The sequence below is a fragment of the Pithys albifrons genome, chromosome 3 (genome assembly GCF_047495875.1).
Source record: "Pithys albifrons albifrons isolate INPA30051 chromosome 3, PitAlb_v1, whole genome shotgun sequence".
NCBI classification, from domain to species: Eukaryota; Metazoa; Chordata; class Aves; order Passeriformes; family Thamnophilidae; genus Pithys; species Pithys albifrons.
In genome coordinates, this window is record NC_092460.1 from 14,684,345 (window position 1) to 14,704,884 (window position 20,540).

Sequence of the window (20,540 nt, forward strand, 5' to 3'; positions counted from 1 at the left end):
CAGAAATGACTCTGCAGCCACCCAACAGCTGGGCCAGAGCCCCTGCCATGCTCTGCCACCCCCCACTGCACACCCCGGGCTGGCACTGCCCGGCCAAGCACCCCCAGCTACCACAGCAGCACAAAAACCCACGGGGAATTTCATCGTTGTCTTCAGCTGGAGCAGAATGAGGTCATTTAAGATGAAAACATGAGAGCAATTATACCTGACCTGTTTGAGAAAAAATGACAAAGGTCTGCCCTGGATTCCTGTAGGAACATAGTGGTGTTTTCTCTGGTTTTTATTCTTCATATGTTCTTGTTCTGCAACTCATCCCTGAAACATCTCATTTTATCACAAACAATTACAGTACTTCAAGAAAAACTGAGCCCTGTCACTTGAAGCAGAGCACAGACTGGGGGAGCCGAAGCTGGGACACAAAATGTCCCGTGAAGACCCTCAATTGGGGCCCACCAGCCGAGGCCATTTCTGCAGGGAGGCTGCTGAGGTGAGTGCAGTGCCCACAGAACTACAGCCTACCCAGCCTTAGCCCCGTTATAGAACAACAACCATACTTTTAAGCCGCTAAAGAATATTTTAGAGTGTGGAAAAGCGTTGCAAAGGGGTGAGGACAACCTGAAGTACTGTGACAACACCTGAGTGCTGCTCCTCCCTGTGCAGGGACTCACTCCGAGCTCCTGCTCCTCACTGTGCAGGGACTCACTCCGAGCTCCTGCTCCTCACTGTGCAGGGACTCACTCCGAGCTCCTGCTCCTCACTGTGCAGGGACTCTGCCCTGGTCTGGGCGACCAGGAGACCAAAAAAAATCCCACAAGCCAACAAACCCCGAAAGCGCTGCTCGAGCAGGTGCGGTGCGGTGGCCAGTCCAGGCATCTCCGGCGGTCCCCGGGGTCTGGGGCGCTCCCACACGCAGCCACCCACACGAGAGATGTGGGGAAGACAACAGGGATAGGAGGAAGCCACACAGAACCATAGCACCACCAGCCACCGCCTTTTTGGGCGCCTCCGGGGCGGGGCAGCCGCAGCAGGTGAGCGCGGCCGCAGCTGCGCCCCGTGGGCGGAGCGGAGCGCGGGGCGGGGAGCGCCGGGCTGTGCCGGGGATACACTCGCTCCTACCCTCCCTTCCCTCCGCCCGCACTCTTCTTCGCTCTCTTTCTGTCTCTCGGGACAGCGCCCGAAACCCGGCGGTGGCTGCAGTCCCCGACGGCTCCGTGGACGCGGGTGAGTGGCGATACCTGCCCCCGGCGTGGGGCTCGCTCCGCAGTTCCTGCCCCGCCTGGCGCGGGGTGAAGGAGGAAGCGAGACGGGCTCGGCTCCCTCCGGCCCGGGCGGCTTCCGTGGGGCGCCCGGCGGGCGGGGAGAGAGCGAGAGAGCGAGGGGCTCATCCCGGCGCTCCGTGTGTGCCCCGGCGGGGCGGGCGCTGGGTCGGGCAGCGGCTCCGGGGGGGCTGCCCCGGCACCGGGGCTGCTTCTGCGGCGCCTCCATGTTGGGCTTTGGGGCGGGGGGCTGCGGACTTTGTCCGCCGAAACCTCCCCGCCGCGCCCCTCGGGGCTGCCGGGCGCGGGGCCGGCTCACTCGGTGCGGGGAAAGCGCGACCCTGGGCGGGGAGAGGCTGTCGGGCTGCGGGAGGGAGAGGCTGTACCCCGTGCCAGGAGGCAGCGAGATCCCCGCGGCCGGTCCTTGACAGAAACACGGAGTTTCCTCTCGGCAGAAATGCCAACTTTGGCGATACCAACTTCTTTCGATACCAACTTCTTTCCCCCTACCCAGTCGCCTTGATACTCTTTCTCAGTCGGCGCATCACGGCGAGTTGGGAGATAAAATGCACAGTCTTTTAAATGCTCAGGCTTCCAGCTGAATGGCGACAGACAATAAGGAATGAAGGAGCAGGAATGCCTGATGCTTTTGTGTATGTACATACCAGGCGTGCATCTGTTAAAAAACAATTTTCAGTTCATCATTAGGGAATTCCCCGTTTGCATTAGGGGATGACATATTCAAAGAATTGGATTCTGGCTTTCTGTGGTTACATTTGACATCCGTTTACTTCTGGGCCCTGACTGTTGCACCACTTCACTTCTAGGTTGTTCAAGCAGTGCAGTGCAAGGTGTTGGTCTGGACACAGGAGATGGATGTGCAGGGATGATTTTGTCCTGTATCCTCTCTCTTGACAGTTGGATACTTCAGAGGGCAGAACTGAGTGTGCAGAGCAGACGGGTGTGGGAGAATCAGTTCTCATACTAGATCTTTTCCTAGTTTTAGAAACTCATTTAAAGCCTGAATTGCAGAATTTAATAACTCTACAAATAGTCAATGTCAAAATCCCAGATACACTTATTGTATGTTCAGTTCCTTTTAAATCTTGCTTGGTCCTTGTCGCTGTACAGTCCTTTACTCTATTAACAATGTAATAGCAAATAACCTCTTTGGCTTTCCATCTCTCAAATAATGCAGTGCAGGGCTGTGCTAATCAAATAGGAAGCTATAGCCAAGCATAACCATTGTAGTGTCCTGAGCAAGACACTATGAAGAAGTACTTTTTCAGTGTTTAAGCAATAATTCATAAGCATCTTTTTTCAAAAAGTGTTTATGCAGGATTTCCTGTTCATTGAATTCCTGAAAATGTCTGTATTAAAGCATTAGCTCTGTGTCTTTGTCACCCTCACCATGGGTTTCATAATAAAATACAGGTGTGTAGTTCAGTTTAAAAAAAAATTACTAAATGCTGGAATTTTCAATTTTCTTGATCCACATAGTTTTACTCAGTTATCTTTTTGTAAAACTGAATATAGCCAAGTTCTAAAGATGTATGATTATCAGAATAAAGTATATTACTTTTGAAATTTTGACTGTTTAAAAATTGAAATGTGTAATAAAGGTATTTCACTAGTTATTATTGTTTGCATGTAGTGCTAAACACAAAAGAATTTAGAGGCAGCACAAAAGAATTAAGAGTTATCAGTACTTTGAAATTTTCATCCTACATCTCATAATTCAGATTTAGGTATGAAGGAATTGCTGCCACTCAGTGGCTGATACAAACATACAGGAAATATTCAGTTATACAGATGTGATGTTTATGTGATTAATGAATAAGTCATATGGTAATTCTGTTTAGTCAATATGTGTCAGAGAATTGGTCAGGAAAATGTTTGTATTGTTCTTACTAGAAAGAGTTCATTCTCAAATATCTTTTCCATTTTGTATTTAATGAATTATAACCCACCTTTTTATTAGACATAATTATACAGTAGGGTCATACTTTTCTTATTGAATGAGACAGTGAAGTAGCATAATATTTTTTACTTTCTGATCACACAGCATAGGCAAAAAGGTAAATCTGTAAAGAAGGAATTATTTATGATCAAGAAACTATTTCTAAACTAGAAGACTTAGGAAATGTAGTTACTTCTGTTAAAGAGAAATGTTTAAAAGAACCTCTCAAAGGGAACTTGGCTATTTAATGCTATATAGATCAAGGAAATAACAATAAAACTTGGAAAGAGGCCATCTTTTATTAAAATAACTGATTTCCTGTGTAAACCATAGCTTTCAGGCCTCTGAGTTTATTTTGATGTCTAAAAGCCACAGTCATTACAATTCAAGTTCATCTCAGATTGAGTCCCTTCCCTGGAAGCGTTCAAGGCCAGGCTGGATGGGACTTTGAGCAACCTGGTCTAGTGGAAGGTGCCCCTGCCCATGGCAGGAGAGTTGGAACAAGGTGATTTCTAAGGTCCCTACCAGCTTAAACCAGCCTGTGATTCTGTGAGCACCTGAGGGCCTAATAGTTTAAATTAACCCTCTTGTCCTTGTTTCCATTTGAAGGGCTTCACTGTCACCCTCCCACTCTGCAAAGGCACAGACCCTCTGCCTGAGGACGGGCTGCCCCTCCATAGCTGGAGCTCAGCTCTGGCTGCTGCTCCCCAAAACAGAGGGCACTTCATCTCCTCTCTGCACAGCTGCAGTGCCACTGGAGCACGTGTGGGTGTATCAAAGCTCCCTCAGTGCAGCTGGTCTGCAGTGAAGCTGCAGTGCCCCAAGCCTCAGTGTGGGCTGTGCAGTGTAAATACTTTACAGGTGTTGGCCAGCACTGAGGAATGTGCCCCTATTTGTGTTCATTGACACAGGAATTGAAGGTCCCTAAAGCTAACTTAGGTGTGTCTCTTCATGATGCAGTCCAAGTGCATTATGTACCTATAGTCCCCCAGCCCCTTCATTGCATTTACAAAGCATGTACCCAACCTACTGGGAAAAGAGCGAAGGAAAAAAGGAATAGGGTATGGATTGAAATGTTTGTTGCAGATGAGTCAGAGCTGAATGTGAATGATGACAAGAAAAGGGATTTACCAGTGGAGTCTGGGGGCTGGCTGACTTCATTAGGAACCAAATTCCTTTCTTAATCATCCACTCTCTGATGAGAAAGATTATGTGACTTTTGCTCTGGGTTTATCCTTGCATTAAATGCAGCTTCTCCATTCAGCTTACCAGGTTCTGTCCAAAAGCTGCCTAAAAAGCACTAAAACATTTTGTGTTATGCTAGGTTCTTTTAACTGTTGTTCCATGACAAAACTTGTCACCTTTCTCTGAATCTTCCTTTACCTGCATAATCTGAGTGCACAGTTCTGTTTTGCAGAGCTCTATGTGGAGCCAAAAGACAAGGAGCAGGAATGAGGAAAGGGGGAAAGCTACACCCATTCAGAGCCATTGGTGTAGCACATTAAAAGTAATCATTCTGCATCCACTTGGCTGCACTTTGCAAAGATGCAATTAACAGAAATGAGCCTGGGAGAGCTCTTTACAGCCTTAGTAAAATAGTGCTGAAGTGGCTCGTGTTGTGTTCTCATTTAAAAGGCAGTTATTTCTACCCGAAAGAGTTTTACCCTGTCTTAAAGAGGCATTGCCTCTGTAGGCAGAGCTACCCGGATAGCTTTTAATGATATTTAAGCACCTTTGCAAAAGTCTGCTCTGTATGAAGCAATGTACTGCCTGTAGTTCTACAGGGCTACCTAGATTATCCCTACTGGAAGCTGCACCTACACCAGAGACACCAGGAAAGGTAGAGAAATGAGGGATCTGGCACACAGGAATACTGGGAACTGCACAGATCTGACCTTGGCAAGAGTCATGAAAGATTTGTTTCTGGTCTGTTCTAGACCAGACTCTATTATTACACGTAACACTGATACAGAGAATGGAAATCTGAAGTGTGTATCTGTATGTTTTAAATTATTTTCTGTTGTCTTCTTTAAAATTTATGGAAGTGAAACATTATGCCTGCCTTTCACTGACAGGAAGGTGCCCTGCTATCCATGAAGGAAGCTGTGTTTTGAACCTGTTGCTTTTTTCTGATTGATGAGAGAGTTGACAGTTTCTGACTAAAAGATGGAAGTGATGCAGCACAGATTTATGTCAATAGCTCCAAATCTAAGAAGCAGGCCATAAAATAAATTCTTTACAAATATTCCTCAAACCAAGAAAGTACATGAAACCTCAGAATACTTTTTATGGTATCCTCTTACTGAAATTTATGTGTTTTCTGGTAATTGCTTTGTTGTTGAGTGCAATGCTCTGTCTGGAAAAGTTTATTTAAAGATATTTAACATAGTTGGTACTCATATGATAATAATCACCATCCATAAAGTCTGGGAATGACTATCACAGATAATTTCATGAAACTAATGCACATTAAGCTTTTAGCCTTGTATGATACTTGCCTGCTTGCTAAGGCAGGAGGGTGTGTGCTTGTCATCTCCTCCCATTTTATCAGCCAACCATCAAAGTTTAAAAAGAAAACCAAAGCAGCGCTTCTCTATGCCCCAGAACAAGATTATTTTTAATTCCAACGTACTCCTCGCTTTTGAAAACAAAAGAGATATGCAGAGTATAGATATAGGTATAGATATAGGTCCTGCTGATTCTTATACTTTTCCTTAGAGCTGTGAGCAAACTATGGTCTTGTTTGGCCAAAATGTAACCAAGTGGTTCCACTTGTACCCACTGGTGGTGAAAGTGGAGTTGGCAAAGCTCCTGGCAGACTGGCTGCCAGGTCTGGGTGTCATTGCACTGGGCACTGTACCTGTTTGTGGCAAGGAGACCCTACTAGAACAAGCTCTTGCAAAACAGCTTAGGAGGGTTCCCCTCCTTTCTGAAGAGATGTCTGTGGGCTGACATCCTTTCCACCTCACTGGGCTCAGAGTTGTCTGAAATAGTATCTTCTTTCTCACCTCCTGGATGGCTGAAATCCTCTGAAATGTCATGTACCTTTCACACATGAGTGGCTTTGATTTGCATTTTGTTTAGTCTTTTGCAGTCTCATAAATGATTTAGGTCCTTATAGACTTGATTTAGTCCCGGCTACCCACTCTCAATACAGTGTATCTTGAAACATGGGCAGTAAATCTGAACTTCAGCCTCAGCTTTTTTCCCAAGTAATCCATGCTACTGATCTGGAGCTGGAAGCCTAGACCTGTGTTGGTTTAACCTCATTATATGTTGTGTGACTAATTGATAATGATGAGATGACAAAGAAAACTGCATGGATGTTGAGCACTCTCGTGTCAAGTTACTTTTTATTTTTCCCCATCAGTACCAATTTATTAGAGATCTAATAAAATTCTTGCTTGTATATTTGACCCTTTGTCATATTCTCTGTTTTCTTGAGGAAGTACAGTTTAAGCTTTGCCGTGGTTTTTCTGCTGAAGGAACTAATGAAATCTGAGTGTGTGTCAGGACCACTGTGTTCCTCATCATACCCAAGATACTTCATTTATCTCAGTGCATTGAATGTATCAGTATTTACTGTGAGGGCCAGCTTAAGAGAAGAAGGATTTTTGTCTGTGATACCAGATTTGTCTTTTTGATAGTAAAGCTTCTGTTATTTTTAACTTATAATGAGGTGTTTGAACATATAGACAGATACTTGAAAAGGTGATCAAAACTGTCTAGCAGCCAAACTCAAGGTTAAGCTTGGCTTCTGCAGTTCTGCCTATGTGTGGGAAATTCTGAGTACAAAGGTATTGCTAACACATTTTTTGATGGCTGAACTATGATTTTCTAGGAGACTGTATTTGATTCTTGCTTGAACAAAAGAGGAATCTTGTATTTCTTTCCGAAAAGAAACAGTCCAGCCAGTACAAGCAGTGCTCATGATATGCTTTTAACTTGTATTCTCAAGGAAAATCAAGATAAATAGAGTACAATAGTGTTGACAGACTGTCACGTTTGAAATAAGACACTGACTGGCCTATATGTTTTATCTCAAGATACTTGTGATATGTTTTGTAATTCCTCTGGGTGACTGCATTTTGCTGGTGAGACTGTGTAACCAAATTGGGTATTTTGTAACTCCCTGATTTTGTTAGGGCCTGTTGAGCAAATATTTGAGTTATTAAAGGACACAGTTGTGTGTCAGAATATTTTGCTGTAAAACTCTGGGGAAAGTAAGATTTATTCTTGCTTTATTTTTATAAAATGTCTTTAATGTATACTGCTATAAGAGAGTACAGATGGCTGTCTGGCATGAAGCAGGTGCTGCCAGGCTCTTTCATTTTGATAACGAACTCAGATTAAATTAAAAAACTAGATCTGAAACTCTTAGTCATGCAAGTATCTCTGCAGGTGAAAGAATAGATTTGATTATAGATGCTTTCAGTGCTGATAGATACTGAGCTTTGTTTTTTGGGGTTTGTTGAAGATTTTTTTTAATAGTCTGGTTGTTGCCCTCACTGAGCAATGATGCTCACATTTGTTCACATCCAGAGTGCTGGTCTGTTAATGTTGTGCTCATGCTGAGCTGTGAATTGCTCAACAAGAGTTTAGCTGTTTCCTTATGTGTCTGTTGGGTGATGACTGTGACCTTTACTGTACTCAGATCTTCTTGCTAATGACTTGGGGATGCCGATTGCCAAATATCCAGAGCAGATTTGTGTGTCAGGGAGTTCATGGGAGCACTCTCAGATTACATTTACTTATGTTCTTCAGTAACTGGCAGGAGCTGACAGTGATGATTTCTGATTGACAAAGAAAGCAGTAACCCAGGGGCAAGAGCTTCTTAATATGGACCTGCAATCTGTAGGTAATTTAAGTGCCAAAGTGCATCCAGTTTTGCTTTGGACTGAGTGCAGTGAGCCACTGGCACTTGAACATGTCTTCTCCCATTCAGCTAAAAAGGAGATACCAACATCCTCAGTTACCTAGTTCCTTCAAACCTAGCACAAGGGTTAGGGAAGAACAGGTTAAACCAGGGGTCAGTAGACAGCACTTGCTTAGAAAAAATCATTTTGGGGAACTAGAGAGCAGGAAGATACAGCTCAAATCAGCATTATAACTTTGTCAGGTGTCTTGACCCTGACTCTGCTCTGTGAAAGAACCATCTCTTACTGTGCAAGTCCAGTGAAGTTGTTCCAGTGGAGGACTCCCCACCTTCACAATAGCAGAAGAGAATTTTCATGTGGGAATATTGCCAGATATATTTTTCAGGTGGATTTTTTTTTCTACAGGCCATTTGAAGAAACATGTTATTTGGACCAAAGGATTTATGGGTCTCTTTGTTAATTCCCACCATGCTTATATTAGGTTCTTAGGACTTTTTTCCTTTCTTCAGTTTCCTTGGACCCTTACAGTGAGGAAATCTGTAATCAGTTTATACCTCTCAGCTCATCCATAATTGGAGAATATCTGTTCAGTTGGCACATCTTGCTTTGTTGCACATACACTTGAGGAAAATTTTAAATATGGAAGGTCCTCTGGAGTCTTAATTCTCCCCATTTATTTGGTCTCCTTTCAGCAGAAGTTGGTTTTTGCCTCCAGGAAGTCAGGGCATGTCTGTATAATCCAGGCAATCGTCTCAGCTGTGATTTCTGCCTTCCCTGGCTGAGCCATCACAGCCTCGGTGCAGGTTCACCAGAGTGGGGTGACTGCAGAACAGTCAGCTCAGCTAAGGGGGGTTTTGTGGCATTGCTGTAACTGCTGTTAAACTGCTGTCACTGCACCTGAGGTACAGGCTTTGTGTGCAAATACCTTGTATTGCTGTCCTAGGGAGGTGATTTGGTGTAAATGTAAATTGATTTTATCCAAAGTTAGAAGTTTTGCTTGCTGTGGGTGATAATGCTCTGTTGCAGCCTGTGCTGGTTTTTTGGTTTGGTTTTGTGTTGTTTTTAAGCAAGCCTTTCCACATTGCTCTGTTTCTTAAAAGATTAAGTTATTGGATCTGCACCACAGACACGCCATGTCGCCATTGAAGGGAACATGGAGGTTGCTGATGAAGGAAAGTGGGAATGCCAAAGGTGCCATTTAGGCAAGGAAGTTGATTATTTCTGCTGTAAGGCAAGAGCAGGTGGGAGAGAGCAGCAATGAGTATAGGGATGGACCTGCAGAGCTTCAGGGGCAGCACAGCCCAGAGTGGTGAGAAGGGCCAGGCTGTGCGATGCTGCCCGGCCGTGTTGTTCAGAGGGTGCTGCCAGCCCTGTTGCTCTCCCTTCATAGAATCATAGAATGGATTGGGTTGGAAAAGACCTCCAAGATCATCAAGTCCAACCCTTGGTCCAACTCCAGTCCCTTTACCAGATCATGGCACTCAGTGCCACATCCAATCTCAGTTTAAAAACCTCCAAGGATGGGGAATCCACCCCCTCTCTGGGCAGCCCATTCCAATGCCTGAGCACTCTCTCTGCAAAGAATTTCTTTCTGCTCTCCAACTTCAATTTCCCCTGGCAGAGCTTGAGCCTGTGCCCCCTTGTCCTATTGCTGACTGCCTGGCATCCTCATAAACTCCAGCTCCTCTCCAAAACTTCTGTAATACATCCCAAATGCCCACTGGCCAGAGCCAGGGTGGGGAGAGGAAGTGGAGCCCTGATTTGTTGCTGTATTCTGTTTTTTGTTTCAGTTTAATTTGCAAGCTTGCTTATTTCCAGCAATGCCATTAAGGTTTTCAAGGCAACCTCAGAGTCTTAGTGTAATCTGTACCAGTATCTGTCAGATTGATTTTCCTGACCTATTTTGGGTCTTGCAATATGGAATTAATGTTGCTTGCCTTTTCCAGTGGGTGGCAGTTGAAGCAAGGATAAATGTTTATTTGCTTGGAATTTTATATAGATATGTATTTAAGACATGGAGAAGAAGCCAAAATAGGCCAGTCCTTCATTGTCTCTCCTTATGTTGAGTTCTGTTCTTTTTCTATTGCAAATCCTAGCTGGAGAAAAGAACTAATGAAAGGACCTCTTGTGACCAAAATCTGCTTTTCGTTTCAATCTCCTACTTTTGTGCGTTTTTCTGTTGCTTATTTCCTTATTCTCTTACTAGTTAATAACTGTGAACCCAATCTTTCCCTCACTAGAACTCTGCATTGCATAAGCCTCATTTCAAAACTTCAAAGCAGGGAGCCCCTGACTTCTTGCAGCAAAGTGTTCACCTTCTCAGAACTGGATTTTGATTTTGAATGTAACACGTAGTTTCATCTCCTTTTAAAAAGCAAGTCTTGACAAGAAATCTTTCATACTGATTCTTAGAAATTTCATTGATATTATAACCCTAGTACCTGTTTCTTGAAAGGGCCAAATCTTGACTGAAATGTACTTTTCTGCACATTTTTTGTATGGAATTAGTGTATATCTTATTCACAGCTGAGTTCAAGCATATGTTTTAAAATAAGAAGTACTTGGAATCTAGTGTGCTAACTAAAGTACACATTGCTGCTTTCAGTAGTCATATAAGTAAAGCACAATTAAAGTACATATATAAATCTTTACTGCATAAATTACTGCAGTTCTAAATGCAGGTTAGATTAGGTTAAATCTAATTTTTTTAAATTGTAAGGAGTATGTATATCAGTGCTGGAACCCAAAGTCAGGTTGAGGATTGTTCTTGGATCAAGGAGCAGAATTCAGTGTACTTTAAGAAGAGCCACATTTCACTTTTTTTTTCTCCAAAACCAGTGAAAGGGGTATTCAAGTGCTTTACTTTGTGGGTAAATACCTAGTGCTGCATTAAAAGCTGGAGAAGTCTTCTATTTTAATGATTTTTCTTCTAGAGATGAACTAGCCATTTATCTTCTATAATACGTGATTATAGTGAACTTAGCAATTAATCCCCATTATCCCCATCTTTCCCTTGAAGAATATGAGCTCTTACATAGGTATTTAATGATTGAGTCAGTTTATCATGGCTAAGCCTTGTCTAAGCATATGTGGCAGTCCACTTGAAGGCTGTTCTTACATTGATGGAGTTAAATACAAAAGCTTATGCAAACACAATAATTCTAAATGTTTATAAACTGATTTGCCACTTGTGTGGATCCAAGTTCTTCTGCTCCTAGAACAAGGTTCAACTCGATTGACAGATGAGACTTGTAAAATTATTTAGGACTCTAAATGGAAAAATATCCAGGAAGAAACCTTTCTTCCCCTTCTGTCCATGTGAGAGAAATGATGAGAAGTTCATTACCAGAGCAGCAACAAGCTGAGCTTTGTGTGGTTGATAACAGAACTGATTTTACTTATCAGCAGTATTCTATGGCTGTGATAACCTGCAGTGGAATTTTTCTATATGTAAAAAATACTCTGAAAGCCATGACATAGTATGATTTAGTTATGTCAGACACACTCAAACAGAAAATTACTCTTTTGAGTGTCAAGACTCTTTGGGAGTTTTGTTTTGTTTGTTTGTTTTTGGTTTGGTTTGGTTTTTGTTGTTTTTGGGTTTGGGGGGTTTTTTGTTCCAAGACTTCATAGTAACATATGTGACAACTATTGCAAGTCAGTCAGTAGGAAAAAAACAACACACATTTATTTTCAGTTCCTTAAATGTAACTGTCACTTACTGGAATGTCACTTACTGGAAAATTAGGCTTCTATAGATGGTGAAGAAAGGGCTCAAAATTCTTTTAAAATGTTTTGATACACACATCACATGTGTGATGACATGCTTGAATTCTGGAGGGTTTTATCCTTTCTTGAAGAGTTCATCACTGGGATGAACAAATCTTGCTCGGGGGCCTATGAAAGGATTTTAGCATTATTGCTAGTCTAGATTGAAAAAATTATTTACTTGTATTACGGCTTTTGTATTCTTCTTTCTTTTGTTTGTATTTTTTACATAAATCTGATTATCTTACTACTCCTTCATGCTGCTTTCCAGTGAGTAAGCTGATCCTAAGATTAAAACTTTTTGAGGGAGTCTCAAACAGAGGGCTGTTTTCTTTGTTTGCTTTAAACAAACCATGGGAGTTTCACAGCTCTGTTTTGAATTAGCAGCTCTCCAAGCTGGGCTGTGCAGTTAATGCTTCTCAGACACTGTGGGGAGACAGTAGTATGAGCATGCAAATACTTCAAAGGAAACACGGCCATATCTAGTGTTTTATCCTCTTAAAAACACAAAATGAGAGACTCATGTAATTGGAAACGTTCGCTTCAGGGTAAGGTGTCCCAAGCAGACAAAGTGGAAGAAAGTGTCCCTGTTCTGCTGTGTGTCATTATGCTGTAGTTACCAGGAGCACGCTGCTGTCTAAGAAACAGTTAAAGACAACTTTAAATACAATTGTTTGTGTCTCTCTCATTTTGGTGTTATTCCTGTGGTCCTCCAGCTCTTATTTGGACTTTTAGTGGGTGAAGTTGCAGTTAAGTAAATGAAGAGCAGAATATTTCCAAGGTCCATTTAATACCCCTATGGAATTGCTTAACCAGTCAGTCTCCCAAAGTAATTTGTTAGGAAAGCTACAAAAGAAATACACATTGCATTACATCAGTTTCTGTACCGTGTAAACCTTTTAAAGTCTGTGTATGAGTATTGTAGTGTAGATTTATCCACTGCGTGTGCACAGTCCATGGGGGATTGGAGGGGAGCAGGGACAGGTGGCGGGAGTGTTTGGAGCTGGATGTGGGGGGCTGAAGAGACAGGACAGCAGGAGCCCTGTAGTATTGGATAGCAGAGATGTTCTGCTTGGCCCCTGATGTGTTGTTTGGGTGATTGGTTGCTTGCTGTGTGCCTAGAAAAGCATGGGTAATGCACCGTGTTTGCTTCATTTTCTTGCTGGTTTTTCCTATTGCAATAGCCCCAGTGTGGGTGCCTGATGGGGTACCCCAGGGAGTGCTGCCAACCTTCCATGGGTTGCTGCCAGCCCCAACTCACCCAGGGCTGAGCTGCCCAGTGGGAAGACCTCCCTGAGCTCCTACAGGACTGACCAGGCTGAGCTCAGCCCTGTGTGCAGAGCAACACCCACCTCTGTCCTTGCACAGCTGAGCCCTTCCTGGTGGAAACTGGAGAAATTTCCCTGTAGCTGACTCTGTACAATATTGTATTAAGGCTGGAACAAAGATGAGGTAAATGTTTCTGCCAACATCTGGGGGAAAAAGAAAATACTCTTTAAACCTGTGAGTTTTCTTGTGTGTTCTTTGTGACTTTCTGAAGTTTCTAGGAGATTTCTTTTCCTTGAGCTTTGGTTTTTCATGGAGAACTCACATGCTTTGTGCCCGTGCAGGTGTATTAATAAGATGGGAACAAAATGGGTGGGGAACAGAGCAGGTTTTCTCATCTGGGAAAAGAAGCTGGAAAAGCTTTTTTGCTTCATGGAATCTTTCCACAGATTCCAGTCAGACTCAGTATCACTTGAAGCCATGTTCTCATACTGACTGCTTCTCTCTGGAAGCATTTGCAGAAAACCAGAATAACAACATCATATTGTCCTCGTGTTTACCTGGGAATATGGTTGGCTGAGCTTGCAAATATTTGCACTCAACTAAACAGAATTTCTATTCTTAAATCTTCTGAATGTTTGATCTGATAAACTGCAAGAAAGGCCTGTTCTGGTTACCAGTGAGCGGAACTCCTTCCCAGAGGAGACAAAACATGGTGACAGGGAAGACAAAAGCTGTGGGAACGTGGGAAGCCCCTGCAGTGTGTTTGGTGCAGACACAAGTTGCAATCACAGGTTGTAGATCAAAGAACAAGTGATACAAGTCTGTCCTTTCAGCCTCTCAGACTTTATATGCAGGTCAGTGACTTCAGCTGTTGCAGCATTTTTTTCTTAAACTTTTCTCACTATTCCCATGCTATATAGAATTACCAGTCTGGTAATTTGTGTTCAGGAGGGAATTGGCTGAAGGACCTTGGCCCCAAGTCTCCATTAGTTGCATCTCCTCACCAATTCAGATAATACAACTGATTTTTTTTCCTTTGCAAATGCACAGTGCCTCGTGACACCAGGTGCATGTGACATTCATCAGTAATGAAAATGTTTGTTCAGCTGAGTGATAATAACAGCTGCAAATAAAAATGTCACTAGCCAGCAACATGCAAAGACATTCAGGTTTTATCTGTTGCTCTTAGACTTTGGTTTGCCTACACATACTCAAATACTGCACAGCCTATCATATCAGGAAGGAATTAGATAGTGACTGGAATTACTTTGGGTTCATCAGACTTTGAACAATGTTTGAGTAAAAGCAGACTGAAAGCAGTACAACCAGTTTTCCTGTTGCTGTAGATGTGCTCTCAAAGATCTCAGCATGGTCATAATTTAGGTGGCCTGGTAGCGCTGTCACTGACAGAGGAATAAGTGAACTCTCACGTTCAGACTTCACACTTGCAAGATTGTGCTTCAAGAATTAAATTTCCCTGATTTTAACCAGACAACACATTTCATTAAAATGTCAATGAAGACAATATTTTGTCCTTCTGCTGCAGTTGTTTTAACCAAAACCATTGCACCTGTTGAGGGATATGTAGTGTGAATGTGTGTGTCCACCCCCCAAAAAAACCCCTGATAAAACACCCGCCTTTTGTTAGTAAAGTGTGAAAAGAGCAAACCATAATATTGATATTGCTTTAAGAAAGAGAGACATTAATTTGAGACCTGAAATTCTGTACTTTAAAACACATTTTCCCATGACACATTCTGGTGACATTAATGTTAAGTCTTAATAGAGCATATTTCAGAGAACTGAAAGTCATCTTTTACTTTTTCACTTTGTATTCCTGTGCTCTACTTTCTTTTCCTATGCCTTGTATGTGCTTTGCCAAAAAGACAGATACAGTTCACTACTTTTGTTCTAAAAGGCATTTTATACAGAGAAGTTCTACAGTGAAACCTATTAAATCATGAATCTCCAAAAAGCTTTGTGTTTCTGTTGCCCAGCTCCTGCTCTTTCTTGACCACAATCTGATTTTAAGAAACAGCCACAACCTGATTTTAAGAAACTTTTCTTATTTTAATCCTTCCAAAGACAAATGGCAGTTCCCCAGAGCTCCTCCAAAACATCACAGCGAGCCCATTTTTAAAACAAATAACCAATTCCAAAGGTAATACTAAGGAAACATTATCCTGCAACTTAATGAATTTCTGAGATCAGTCATTAAGTCATCTTTCTGTATTCTTAATTTCTGGAAACTGCTGGGTTTACCATGTTTTGGAGAAAAAACAAATTGCTGGTCTCTGAAAATGTGTTAAACTTTAGTGTTTAGTTTATTTAGAAATGGATGGTAAAATTCCAGAGAAGAAAACGTGGGATGTAGTAAAATATGTTTTGCTCAAAAGTAAGTGTCTCAGTCATCCTAAAAGAATGGGATTATTTGGGTGTTTTTCCTACTTTTTAGTTCTGTACAAAATCCATTGTGTTGCTGTCAAGTCTTCAGCAGTTTGCAATCAGATGTTTTCAGGGTCTGTCACAGTAATTAATTTGCTTGTCTGAATCTCTTCAAAGGAACAACTGAAAAGATTTTTCATTTATTTTTTAAGTTTGGTGCTAACCTTCCCCCTGGGCGTTTGCTCAGTAGCAGGCGGTGCAGGAGGGTGGGACAGAGTTGCAGTCAGCAGGTGCTTATGGTTGGGGGGTTTTCCCTTTCAAAATGCTTTGTAAAATCAACAGTGGTGGAAACTCACTGTAAAATTCAGGCCAGTTGTACTGTGGTCAAGCAATTCTGCTCTTTGCTCTGAGTCTCTCAGAGTTCCTGCTTGTTTTATTTAGTGAGATACTTTGGAAGAGCTGATATGACATTAGTGAGAAGTGTAAGGTTATACAAATAAAGCCATATGTTCCTGTAAAACTCCACCTTTGGAAATAGGTTAGGCCTTGAATGTTTTGGTTCTTGGACAGTAGCTGATTTGTTCTTCTTAGTTAGATTTTCCCCGTGTTTGAAAGAGTCTTTGTTACACTCTTTGGCTCTTCTTGCCATTGATATACAGGGCTGAGGTTTTCCTGTTCACGGAAGAATTGGCTACACTCACTGTGCTGCTTCTAGTAAAGCCCACAGGGCAGAGTGTTGTCTTGGAAAATGGAACAGATTGGGTTTTATTCAGCTGGTGTATTTTGGACCTTTACCATGTTCTCATTTATCTCTCACTCTCAGAAACACTCTCAAATGGCAACCCTGTAATCTTTTTTAGATTATAAAGCCTTTGTTATGGCTCCAGAGTTTGGTGGCTGAGGCTTTACTCTGTGCTTTGATCCTCATTTTCTGGTTTTTGTTTGGTTTGGGATTTATTTTCCCTTGGTGCCTCTGGAAACACTCAAATACTGGTTATTTTCAGAGGCTAATATAACTTTTCATGGAATCAAATTGAAGAAGGTCTTTGTTAGATTAGTGAAACACACATGGACTTTACTTCATTTGGTGGAGTTATATTTATTGCTAAATCCTAACTTATCTACAAAGACACAGCTTTAATAATTTTGCTTTCTGCCTCCAAGCTGGCTCTTTGTGAACAAGGAGAAGATTCCTGGTGATTCTTCATCTGAAACATAAGGGCAGCTCTCTTGTCTGCACCTTGACTTGGTGTCTGCCGTTCATATTCAAGTTACTGTCTGAGTTCAGGGTGTTTAAATGTGAAAAACTGTAGCAATTGCAAGAAGTTTGTGTCTCCTTGCCAAGAGCCTTGTGTAGGATTCAGATAATTATTCTTGACTTTGGTGTGAGTTCTCAGGAGAATGAGGATCATGCCTTTCAGTTTGATTGCTGCTCCATTTACATTTGCTGTCCCCTGTGGCTCTGCCCAGTTTATCTGGAGAAGCAGGAAAATTATTCAGGCTATGAGACTCATTTAGATGGATTCTTCTCAGTTTCTCTCATTTATCTGCTGTTATTTCCTGGCAGGTGCAAACACTGCGTCTGCTTCCTGAAAGACTTGGTCACTGTGATTTAGATTTGCCACAGCCTGGGGCTTAAAACTTACTTGAGTTTTCTTCTAGATAACCTGCATCTGGGAAGATACTACCATTGAAAAATCAGGAAAAGGAATAAACAGTGAGTCTGCAAAATATTTCTTTTGCATTTTATTGTTTAAATTAGGGTTAATAGAGTTAGATTTTTGTGGTTAGGCTGTACCACAGACTGGTGGGAAACACAGATTATTGTGCTGGGCTTCCTAAGACAGACAAACTTGGTGACTTGTTGGGTTAACACATTACTCATTGCCTGCCTTGTATATTCAAGGAAAAATCCCAGATCCTGTTGTGATGATGTGACTGTTTCTGTCTTCTCTAAGTGTAGTTACAGGCCATATCCAAGAGGTTTAGAAGACAGAATGAAATCCTTGCCAAGTATGAAAGACAGGTATGACAGGCAAGTGCTCTTGGCAGACACTTTTGTTTACTATGGAGCTGTTTGAAGTGGCAAGCTGCCAATTTTCCACGTGGAAGGAAAGATAATTGCCTAAGAAGGTAACTGGGAGCAGGGAATACAGTGGGATGGAAGTTTTGCCCTGTCCTTTGGTAGGACAGATCATTTTATTTTGTTACATGCTGGAAGGACTTGCAGGGCCTAAATCATGCCAGTTCTAGACACTGTGTCTCTGCCCTGTCTCCCACTGCCAGCCAGAAAAAATGAGTTTATGAAATGTTGGAAAGTGCTCAAATGAAGATTTATATGCAAAATGGAACTGAGGCAATCTGTTAGTTATTTGGTAGCTTTCTTAAATGTGTAAAGACAGGAGGAAGATTTTGTTTGGTGGTGTTGTTTCCATCCTTTAATTCTGTGGGAATAGGATCTTATTTCTAATTTTTTTTTAATTTGCTTAAACTGTTCTGAAGATAGAATCATAGAATCAATTGAGTTGGAAAAGACCTCCAAGATCATCAAGTCCAACCCTTGGTCCAACTCCAGTCCCTTTACCAAATCATGGCACTCAATGCCATGGCCAATCTCAGTTGAAAAACCTCCAGGGATGGGGAATCCACCCCTCTCTGGGCAGCCCATTCCAATGCCTGAGCACTCTGTCTGCAAAGAATCTTTTTCTGCTCTCCAACTTCAATTTCCCCTGGCAGAGCTTGAGCCCATGCCCCCTTGTCCTATTGCTGAGTGCCTGGGAGAAGAGACCAACCCCCACCTGGCCAGAACTTCCCTTCAGGGAGTTCCAGACAGTGCTGAGGTCACCTCTGAGCCTCCTCTTCTCCAGGCTAAACACCCCCAGCTCCCTCAGCCTCTCCCCACAGCACTTGTGCTCCAGTCCCGTCTCCAGCCTCGTTGCTCTTCTCTGGCCCTGCTCCAGCACCTCAGTAGTTTTCTTGTCCATTGTATTGTGTTTGTGTTTAAGTCAAGCTTTTTCAGGGTAGTTTCACAGTGTCGTGGAGATGGAATTCTTTTCACTTTAAAGGAGGGAGGATTTTATAAGAGAAGTAGAACATTCTCATCTGTTTAAGATACTAATCTCATATTTTGTTTTTAGCTATACCTATGTCTCTGAAGTACATTGCAGGTGATTTATAGCCATGTTCTATAACAGAGCTGAATTTTGGGGAGGTGAAGTCTAAAAGCTTCTCTGTCCCTTTGAGGCAGAAAACCTGCAGAGTCTGTGGAAATTCAATGTGGTGATTAAAATTAGACGTACTTGTAAGTAACCGAAAGCACAGCTACCAGTCAGGGAGGTTGAGCAACTCAGTGGAGTTTGTCAGCAGCCATGCCTGTAGTGCATGGCACAGGCTGTAATTGCTGTTTTGAATGAGTCATTTGGGTGACAGAGATCATAATTTAATTTGTAGTTGTGTACATAAGTACACAGAGCATGGGAACCACCTGTTCACTGCTCCTGCATTACATCTTTTTCCTGCCTATCGATCAGAAATGGATTTTCAAGGAAGAGGAGCAATCTGAAAGAAATATGGGCTTACACAGGTTAAACTGCGTGTATTCAGATGGAGCTTTATCTTTCTGATGCCACACTGACATTTTAATTTGATATTCAAATAATGCATGTGGAATAGGCACAATTAAGTGTTGGTCAGCTTCCAGAGAAGTTGCTCAGTGTTTTCTCAGACAGCACCATCCTGCAGCTTCCTAGCAAAAGAGGAACTATAGTTTGGAAATGAGCCAGTGATCCTTCTAATGAATTTCCATAGGTCAAATAATGATCAGCACCCAGTGGAAGATTAAAAAAACCCCTGGAAATAGCTGTGTTTTGTTCCTTCTAAAAAAAAATAAACCAACAAAACCAGCTGCCCTCATGATAAGAAAAACAAACCAAAAAGGAGGGGGGAGAAGAGGGAAGAAAAAAACCTTGAGTAATGTCTTGAAATGGAGCATTTATGGAAAATGAGCTGAAAAGATTAACTGCTGCTGAAGTTAACTTGGCCATGCAAAATTCCTGTTTGAGCAACAGACTACAAATGTAAGAAGAATGACTGTCCATGATATTCCTCACATCCTCCACAAAATCTTCAACCTTACAGAGTTTTATTGTAACTTTTCCTCCCCCCAAATGTGTTTTCAGTGGCACTGTGAAACATCCAAGTGCTGGGCTCTGAAAAATCTAAACTTGACCTTGCCTCAGCAACTGGCACAGTCCTCCATGGGAGTACTGTGAACCTTTAAATTTAAGCTTTTCTTTTAAAAATCTGGTGCTGTGGGTTGCATAGAAAATGTGTTCAGCATAAAGACAGGGTCAGTTAAGTTACTTAAATCAGCTTCAAGTTCCAGAAATGTTAAGTCTTTGTAAAAGTTTGGGCCATAGCAAATGTGATCTGTTGGTTTGATGATTTTATTATTGCCATTATTATTATTTATATTTTAAAATCATAGTTTATTTCCCCCTTCTTAAAAACGCTTTCAGAATTGATGGATTTGTGTTCTGGAGCTTGGGAACGAATCCAGGAGCAAGGCTGCCCAGGGAAGGGTCCCATGTGTAGCCTCTTGTAGCCAGGGTGTGATTGATGAAAGGCAAAGATCAGCTTCTCCATTCGTTCATTTGAACAACTGTGAAGAAGAAAATGAAGAAAAAAAAAGCACCTCCTCTGGGTTTGGGATTTCTGTAGGGCTGGAAGGCTGCAAGACATTGCCCTTGGAGAAGCTGATCCCAGCCTGGAGCTGCAGATTGCCAGGGCTGCCAACACAGACGTGGTTTGGTGCCTGCTGGCTCAGAGGACAGTGAAGTTGGCCTGGCTGGTACCAGGAAGGTGGTTGTGGTGGCATCTCAGCCCAGCTCTTTGGGGCTTTCCCTGTCTCTGCAGCACAGGACCAACCCTTTCCTTCATCTCCCTTAGTGCAGCAGGAATGGCCCATCACTGCAGTCCTTAAGCTTAAAGGTGATACAGCTGGGTTTTGCTGCCCCTGCTGAGGAG

At 42.4% G+C, this 20,540-nt stretch overlaps 1 protein-coding gene across 3 annotated transcripts in view; it reads left to right on the top strand.

Moving 5' to 3' along the window:
* The first annotated feature begins 1,071 nt into the window (after positions 1–1,071).
* PRKCD (protein kinase C delta) overlaps positions 1,072–20,540 on the top strand; it is a 63,851-nt gene continuing 44,382 nt past the window's right edge. For 2 of the 3 annotated variants that reach the window (XM_071550557.1, XM_071550560.1), the window contains exon 1: positions 1,072–1,221. The gene's annotated coding sequence lies outside the window, so the exon portion shown is untranslated. Of the gene's footprint in view, positions 1,222–17,177; positions 17,233–20,540 lie in introns of all 3 variants that reach the window. The other variant, XM_071550559.1, reaches the window with a different exon arrangement.